We start from the raw sequence: 9,008 nt of genomic DNA on the forward strand, positions 1-9,008 counted from the left end.
GTACATAATGGGCATTAAAAATGTGTTTATCATGTGTTTTCTACTTGCACAAAATTCATATCATTTTTGAAATAAAAATTCATCGTGGCATGCATATGAATTTTGAGTACTAACGCAACATTGTGGATTAAGTATATGTCTTTTAATTGTTTAACTAGTTGAAGACCCGCGATTTCGCGAGATATTTGAAGGATCAAATCATTTATTAATACGATATTATATTATATTATATTGTATTTGTTTGTTTGCTATTAATTTGCCTATAAGTTTCAGATTCTCCAAACAATCTAATAACAGAATATGAACTATCCGAAGTCGAGCTTGCCATACGACTACTATTTGTAACAAATTTATATCGAAAACTTGTTTAGAAGATACAGAAGAATATGATTATACAAACATAAGATCATACATTTTCGTTGTCCAGACGCAACTCGTGCTTAATGATCATATTTTTTCTAATATCAGGTAACTACTTCTCAATGATGTCATGAGGTTGATATTTGGTTGAATTAACTATCACATAATAAATTTAAAAAATATATATTTATGGAATGATGATATTTTAGGACAACTTTCATTATTTTTATTTTTATTTATTTTTATTTTTTTTGGCAAAAATAACGATAACATAGAACATAACCTCTTCATCGAAAGATGAAAAAGACAAACGAGAGATACAAAGTCGGGACGAAATACAACTTTCATTCATGATAACACAAATAAGCAATATAACATTCTAAAAGTTCAAAAGTAGTATTAATCAATGGTTCGTATCTGCAAATTGGTTCAACTATAAAGTTGCAGACGGTGATAATGTAACTTTTTGATTTTTTTTTTTTCAATTCTTCGGTGTAGTTTCTATTAATGTCACTAATCTTTCGAGGTGGTCATTAATTGTTAATAATGTCATAGCTCGACCTGTAAAAATCAGAACATTATATTTCGTTACAAATATGTATATTGTTTAAAAAAATATTCAAAGTTGAATGATATTATATCAGTTGAGCTACAAGATTTAATGTGATAAACTACTCAAAGTAAAATGATTATATAATACAATAAATATTAAGTTTAAGATTACAGGTGCGGTAAGTGGTAACCCACACTTCTTATACCACCCGCAACTTCTTGTCGTCTTAGGGTGGCCACTGGCAAGTGGCAACAACCAAACTTTGTGAAGAATAAGTTAAGTGAGGGGTAATGAAAAAGATAAGAAAGAAAGGCAATATAGTTTAACCAGTTAATCCAGAAGAAGATTATGCATATGATGCGTTCAAATTCAACATACAAATACAAGTTAATGTAATGCACGTAGATAAACTTAATGAATTGTAAAATCTCATGACCAAAAAAAATGTGATACAATGCATTTCTCTTATCCAAAAATCCAAAAATATAGGATACGGAGATTGTTTTGATGTAAGAATGCGCGAAAAACGTTAATAGCAAAACAAGATACAAGCTACTATAATATACAATTTAACAGTGTTACAATGAATAATATGGGAACATTCCTCCCTAAAACTTGTTCATATCAGTATGAGTCTATGACCCCATAAATCTACAACTTAATTTCAACTCAAAATGCTAACATTAAAATTTCAAAACTACCATGTCTGCTCAAACACTCTTCACTAATTCATTAGTAGAAAACCAACTTATCAAAAGAAAAGACGGAAACAAAAAAAACAAAAAAAAGTAAACTTACCATTTGAACGTTTCTCCGCATAATGGATCGCTCCTTTCTGCAATTCGACGAGTTATCTTCTAAAAACAAAATATTAAAGTTCTAATGTTGATGACTTGTTTCTGCAGAGCTCCCAAGATTAGCCGACAAATCATGAACAAAAATCCTGATTCAGCACATTCTTGCAAATCTGCATCACAAACTACCAGAACCCATTCATGATCATCATCAAGATACGTCATTTCGAACCCACATCCAACTTCAGCCTATTTCCAACTTCTTCTTTTAACGTCACTAAACCTGAATTTGCAGCCACACGAGACCGTATTATGTCTTCTCTGTGACTCTCTTTTATTGTTATTGTTTTCAAATGGAGGATTTGTTTCGTCCATGCAAAGATGGAAAAAAAAGCAAAAATAAAGACATGAATTTCAATGTATCAAGTTTCGCAAGCAATATAAGGCTCTACTATCTTTCTCTATTCTTTATAATATTTCAAATTACTAAAAGGCACATATATCACAGCCAAAGGTCTAGAGTAACATACCATGTGCATGGAAAATGACTAAAAAGAACAATATATATGAATGAATGTAAACTATTTACCTTCTGTTGAGAGTTAAGGTTTATATCTAGCTGTTCGAATTTCTGCAAACAATCAAAAACATCTAAAGCATAAAAACAAAACACATAACTTTCAAGTAAGTAGCTTGAGTCTTAAAAACATACCAGAAATGTACCTGTATATGACTTTTGACATGACAGATGGTTAAGCTCTCAGCTTTCATTAGCTTCAACACTCCCTTAGGGGTATCTCCTTTGAACCATTGATTTTGCAGCTTCATAAACCTTATTAAAACCTCACATCTCATCAATTTCATGGTATGGCGTTATCAACCATAGAAGAAGCTGATAGTTAACTCCACCCATTACAAATTACCTACTTCCGATTCTCAGAAAATCGATTTTGGCGTTCCATTTAAACGCTCACCCACTTCACCTACCGATTCTTCTCTTCCATGTCCATCCACTAACATAAAATCCTTGTACAATAGCATTTGCCAGTTGTACCTAGAGCCTCAACAATTTTTCCATAAACATGCACTTTTTGTTATTAATTAATATAAAAAATAAATAATGTAAGTAACGAAGAAAGGACTAAAGAACAAATGAGTTTAAGAATGAATTGGGAATTATAATGGTGAACAATTTTCTAAAACTAAACTTTAAACACACGACATAGTAAAAAATGAACTTGCATCTGAACCAATCCCCATCCTCTATTAGGTGTTCCCTACTATAAGAGTGGTCACGACGAGATACGTTTTACAATGTGTTCATGTAAACGCATTACCCGCAGTATAAAATCAGAAACTGTTAAATGAGAATCAAGGTCCTATTAGAGAGTAACAGAAGAGAAATGGATTATAAAAATAAACTTGAGGATGAACCAAGTTGAACAACCCTGAGGATGAACGGATATAAAAAATGAAGATAAAACCATCAAACAATTAGTTGATACAGGCAATGAACCATTGTAATATTTAGAATAAAAGTAGGTTTAAACATTGGGTTACCTGAATGCCAGCTGAGAAATGTGTATAAACCTCATTGGCTACCTGGTAGCTCATAAACACACATGGATGTAATTACCTTCCCCTCGAAACAGTTAGGATTAATTTCTTCAGATGAGGATATTATCTGAGGTGTGCAACCGAGACAAGATTTTGTGATTCTTTTGGTTTAGGATGAACAATATCATCAGCATCCCTTTTATTAACCAGCCTTGATGATTGGTGATCTTTGGCAATTTCTATTTCATTTGGTTTGTTGTTAAAGAAGCCCGTAGATCTCAGAGTTGCGGTGTCCAAAGAACCAAACATAAACTGTACATCACTCTCGTTAGGGGTAACATTCAGGGATTTTATTTCATCCTCAGTAAATGACCCAAACACTAACACATGTGACAGTAATAAACATGACATAACTAAGAACAAGTTTACATATGATAATAAAGGTAGAAAATATAAATACATAAGTAGAATTGTAGAAGTGATAAGTCAGGCTTTAGATACACATTTTAGTAAGGTCCAAAAACCTCCTTCGACATCTAAGGTAGAACACGCACATATAACAAAGTGGACACTTTAACATACTCCATATCCGTACAAAAATTCAATCATTTAAGTATATACACATCAACAAAATCAGAATTCAGAATGACAAGATAACTTACACTTTAAACATACAACTTACATACAGATACAACAATTACGAATATAATGCTAAGCTTAAACCTAATATACTTACCATCCCAATCAATCGAATAATTCTAAAACTCAAGCATCCTTATCAAAAAGATCAACTTATATAATGCCATACTTGTTCTCTTTGCATTCATAAAACCTGCACCCAAAAAGACAGTTAAGCTTTTAAAAAGAATGAGAATATAATCCAAATAAACAGAAAAGGAGGTGGCAAAATGGGTAGTTTTGGGTAGCTAATTTCTTGTACAGTTCAGGTTGACCCAAAACAATTCACTATAATTAGTATTTTATCCTATACCAAATTACAACCAACTAAATCAAACTTCTAACATATTTGCAACTGTATGTATCTAACTAACAACGTTGTCATATATATGATGCCACATCATCATTTACATGTTATCAAACACAACAGAAAGATAGTACAATAAAACAAAATTCATGAAAAATAGCCAAAATTGAAAACAGGGGTTGGTTGGTTACAACAAGAAAGAAAAAAGAGGATGGACTTACAATTAACCATTGAAGAACAATCTTGAAATTTACGCTCCAAAGTACTGAATGAGGTCATCTTCATTAAAATCTTCATCAAATATATAATTAAAATCGGTATTCAATGAAGTCGTTCCATCCATACCAAGAGTACACGGACTAAACGTCCCATAATCTAACGATAAGCTATTAATCGACGATTCAAACTGGTTATCTCCCGGTCTTTCATTCTCGTTTTGAAGCCCACCTTTTTCAATAATCCCGGGACCACCTGACACGTGTTTCCATTCTGGAACTCGTACAAACAGATAATTCAGAGTGCTATAAGCAAAAATTAACAACGCTAACGTAAAACTTAACATTTATCAAACAATTTCAAAACTCAAGTATCAAAACATCAACAATTAAAGTAACTTCAGAGTGATGTGAACAAAAGTTAACACTGATAACAAACAAATTTAGTCAGATATACTAAAAAAATTAATCAATCAGTTACTTACAAAACTCAATTATTAAAACTTCAACAGGGATTAATTACAGTGATATCAATTCAAGCGATCCCTAACAAATTGAAGCAAATCAAATTCAAAGTTGTAAGAATCAATTTTATCAACGTATCAATTAAACAGTTAACGTACCTAAAGCTTAATTTAATTCAGATAAGAGATCCAATTAATCTTCAAACAAATTTCGTGAATCGATTCAATCGGCTAATCGGTGATTCATAAAACGATGATATTGAACCTATTAGTATTAGTATATTAGAAATAAGAAGATGGAAAGGGATTAGATTGGACACGGGGTGTTTAGAATTAGGGGTATTTTAGAGGTGTATTTTTAGTTGATTTATTAGCTAATTAATTTTGAGGATGATAATGATCATTGGATTAAGGGGTAGTTTGAAGTAATTTTTTGATCTAACGGTGATTAAAGAGGTTTTACAAATGAATTATTAGCTAATAAAAATCCTCTTTTAAGGTATAGAGTGATAATGGTTAATCGTTTCATCTAACTGTTTTAAATTTCCTTCTTTGGGGTAGTAATAGCTCTGATGCAATTCCAATTTCTTTATACTTCATACTTTTATCACTCTGGTTTTGCATCTCGGTCCCACTCACCCTCTTAGGGGGATATTTAGGGACTCGAGCTGAAACCGTAAGATACCCGATTCGAATCAACCAGATATTTAGGGAGATTCCATCTAGAAAATACCCTTCATGGCTACTAGTTCTTGGTGCTGGTACCCTTCAATTTGGAACCCGTTTTATCAAACTCTTTTTCATCCTTCCTAGTATTTGGCTTGGAAAATTTACTACGTGTTTGGGTTTATGCTTGTTGTTTTTCTATTGTTGGTTATAGTTTGTGCTGAAGTTTCTGTTGTGTTAACTTACATGCATTTTTGCGTTGAAGACTGGCAGTGGTGGTGGAAAGCATTTTATGCATCTGGGTCGGTTTCTCTATATGTATTATTGTAGTTGATAAATTATTTGTTGTTTGAACTGCAGAGTTTGTGTGGGCCGGTATCTGCTATACTCTATCTTGGTTATTCGCTGATAATTACAGTTGCTATCATGTTGTCTACTGGTACAATCGGGTTCATCACATCACAGCGCCATTAGAATTAGTATTCGCCATCCTGACCAGCAGGCCCTTGCTAATTGCAATCAACCGAATGGTCAACAGAATCATAAGAAGAAGCAGACAAAAACTACGACCATAAGCAAAGTTACAGTATACATAGAGGAAAATAGTATAAGTAGTTCATCGGTTCGGTTTTCGGTTTATTCGGTTCGGTGTATTCGGTTTTGAAATTTTTTTTGGCAAAATCGAAAACCGAACCGAAAACCGAATTCAAAGTTAAAACCGAACCGAACTGAAAACCGAATTAGAATTCGGATTCGGTTCGGTTTTCGGTTAAAACCGAATATTATGAAAAAATTGAGAACGATGGTAGTTTAATTGTGGCGTTACTGATGTCTTAGTTATTTATATTCTAAAACAATGAAGCACTATTAAATTACCAAGAATTTGATGATTTATTAATATTTACAGTTTAATTACGACGTTTACTGCTTATGTTATTAAGAAAAAGAACATAATAATTTGAATAACATAATTATAATGTGAGCTACCAAATCGTCATATGAGTGAGAACATATTTTATTGACTGGATCCCAAATTATAATGACATTAAAACATAAATATACGAATTAATTATATAAAAATTTTGAATTCGGTTTTCGGTTAAACCAAATTCATAATATTCAAAACCGAAAACCGAACCGAAAACCGAATTCAAATTCGGTTTCGGTTTGACTCGATCCAAAAACCGTTTTTCAAATTTGGTTTGGTTTCGGTTTGATTTTCGGGTTCCACGGTTTCAAACCAAATACTAACCACCCCTAAATTCATCATACTCAGATTACAATACTTATAATAGCCGAGCAAGTGGTCGGTAGCTACAGTAATGCCTGGAGCAATTTTGTCTTTTTTTTTTTTTTTTTTTTTTTTTTTTTTTTTTTTTCCAGCCCAAATTAATGGCCCAAGGAAGTGGGCCTATGTCCTCTTCCTAGTTTTATATATTGACAGTTGGTTTGACAAACAAATTATGTAGTGAGAAAGAATAAGTTACATGTCACATGTTTAAAATTGATATGATTAGGAGTATTGATAGGTTAATCAGGTAGAAAGAAAAATCATTCTTCTTAGTACCTGTTTTTATAAAAGTTCCATGCATGCCTCTCACAAATATACTGTTGCATGAATATGAAGTATTTGAAGTCCTGTATCTTTAGTAGAGATCTCAAATCCAAATCTTTATATTTGGGACAAGATAACCTCAATTGTGGTCGCTATTTATGATCAACGGAATAAACTTGATTAAACTGCGTCCAACTAAATAAATATACATGCATGTAAAATCTACATACGTCCTTATATCTCTAAGAAATTTTAATTTCACACCTCACTAGCAATAAATTACGTATGATTAGAAAAGTCTAAAATAATACTCTATGAAAAAGGTGCTCATTCGTTCTAAATAATACCGTATTATTGTGATTAATTGAATTGCTTATATTATAGTCAAACTGCTATGTGTTCCATGCGTATAAAACTGTTTGTTTAATAAACGCAATTAAGGAGTTCGAAAGTCTTAAAATGGATACAGCTTATACTCTTAATAATATCGAATCTTTCTCATCCTTTCGAGGATATGGCTCGGAAGATTCTATTACGTATTTGGGTTTTTGCTCGTCATTCTTCTCTCTTGGTCATATTCTGTTCTGACGTTTCTGTTGTACGGAGTATCAACTTACACGTACCTATGCATTGAATACTTGCAGTGGTGGTACTGGAAAGCAATTTTTTAAGACTGGCAACTAAGAGACCTTAATTAACACCTATTGATCTACCAACATGCTGACCCCGGGGCTTGAACCTCCAACCTATTCGGTTGAAAGGCTTATCGAATACCGCTAGGCTATATGCCTTTTAGTTGGTGGAAAGCATTTTATGCTTCTGGAGCAGTTTCTCTCTGTGTTCTCTAGTATCTGCAATACTCTATATTGGTTATTCGCTAATCATTGTAGTGGCTCTCATGTTGTGTGGTACACAATTGGGTTCATCACATCTTTCTTCTTTGTTCACTATCCTTTTTCATTAGTTAATTAAGATTAATTAGAACACCATTTCTTGTTAACCATTTTGTGCGAATTATAATTATCTCGTTTGTTTTTAGCCTCTGTATTTTATTATATTTAGCTGGCAGAATTAAAAGAATAGCTTAAGTTGCTTCTCTGCTATTGATATGATCTTTTTGGATCAAAGGATCGAAAGAAATCTAGATTCACCTTGAATCGCACAAACAAAAAATGCAATCAAAGAATGAATTAAAATGACTAGTTCATTGATGTTAACCAACTCATAGTCACAATTACAAGAGAATGAGAGAAAATGTGTAAACACACACACTTAACAATTCAAGCCTAATTAATAAATGAACTCTAACATCTTATCTTGGGCGGAAATGAGGTTAAGCTTGACATGTTAGCACATGTCATAGTAAATTATACATGACAGCTATATCATTGATGTAATGATTACAAAATGTGTGAGAGAGAGTGTAGGAGAGAGAACATCCCTAGGAGAGAGAGAGTAAACACGAGTGATGGTGAGGCTACAGCGGGTGCGGCGAAGGTCAAGGATGGGTATAACGGGTACTACGAGCGTCGACAAACGTGGTCAAGCAAAAATCATCTCACGTCGTTTATGTTTTTCAGATTCCCGGAGGATTGGAAGGTGACGGACCTGTGGAGAGGTTTCAAACCATATGGTTCTGTCCGCGATGTCTATATTGCATCCAAGAGACTCAAGGATGGTAGCAAGTTCGCATTTGTTAGGTTTGCGGAGGTTAAGGATGAAGATAGGCTGCTGCGATGCCTCGAAAAGGTTAGATTCAATGGCGTTCAGATTAAAGTTTTTAAGGCAACAAATAGGGGCCCCAAACCTGCAACATTCAGGAAGAACGAATGGCCTAAGCCTCAGCAAGCGTATACAAG

The 9,008-nt window shown here is 33.1% G+C and overlaps 1 long non-coding RNA gene and 1 pseudogene across 2 annotated transcripts; one reads left to right on the forward strand and one right to left on the reverse strand.

Annotated features, from left to right (window-relative positions):
• Nucleotides 1–1,427: 1,427 nt before the first annotated feature.
• Nucleotides 1,428–5,226, reverse strand: LOC139886135 (uncharacterized). Of its 2 annotated transcripts, XR_011772287.1 has the most exons (4): nucleotides 5,088–5,226; nucleotides 4,471–4,770; nucleotides 2,297–4,096; nucleotides 1,428–1,990 (listed from the first exon to the last, which is right to left on the reverse strand). It is a non-coding gene; the product is annotated as an uncharacterized lncRNA (long non-coding RNA). The 2 variants fall into 2 exon arrangements; XR_011772286.1 differs by having other exon boundaries at nucleotides 1,428–4,096.
• A 234-nt stretch (nucleotides 5,227–5,460) lies between these two features.
• On the forward strand, nucleotides 5,461–8,121 carry LOC139853246 (transmembrane 9 superfamily member 12-like; annotated as a pseudogene).
• The last annotated feature ends 887 nt before the right edge of the window (nucleotides 8,122–9,008 follow it).

This window comes from Rutidosis leptorrhynchoides, chromosome 1 (genome assembly GCF_046630445.1).
Source record: "Rutidosis leptorrhynchoides isolate AG116_Rl617_1_P2 chromosome 1, CSIRO_AGI_Rlap_v1, whole genome shotgun sequence".
NCBI classification, from domain to species: domain Eukaryota; kingdom Viridiplantae; phylum Streptophyta; class Magnoliopsida; order Asterales; family Asteraceae; genus Rutidosis; species Rutidosis leptorrhynchoides.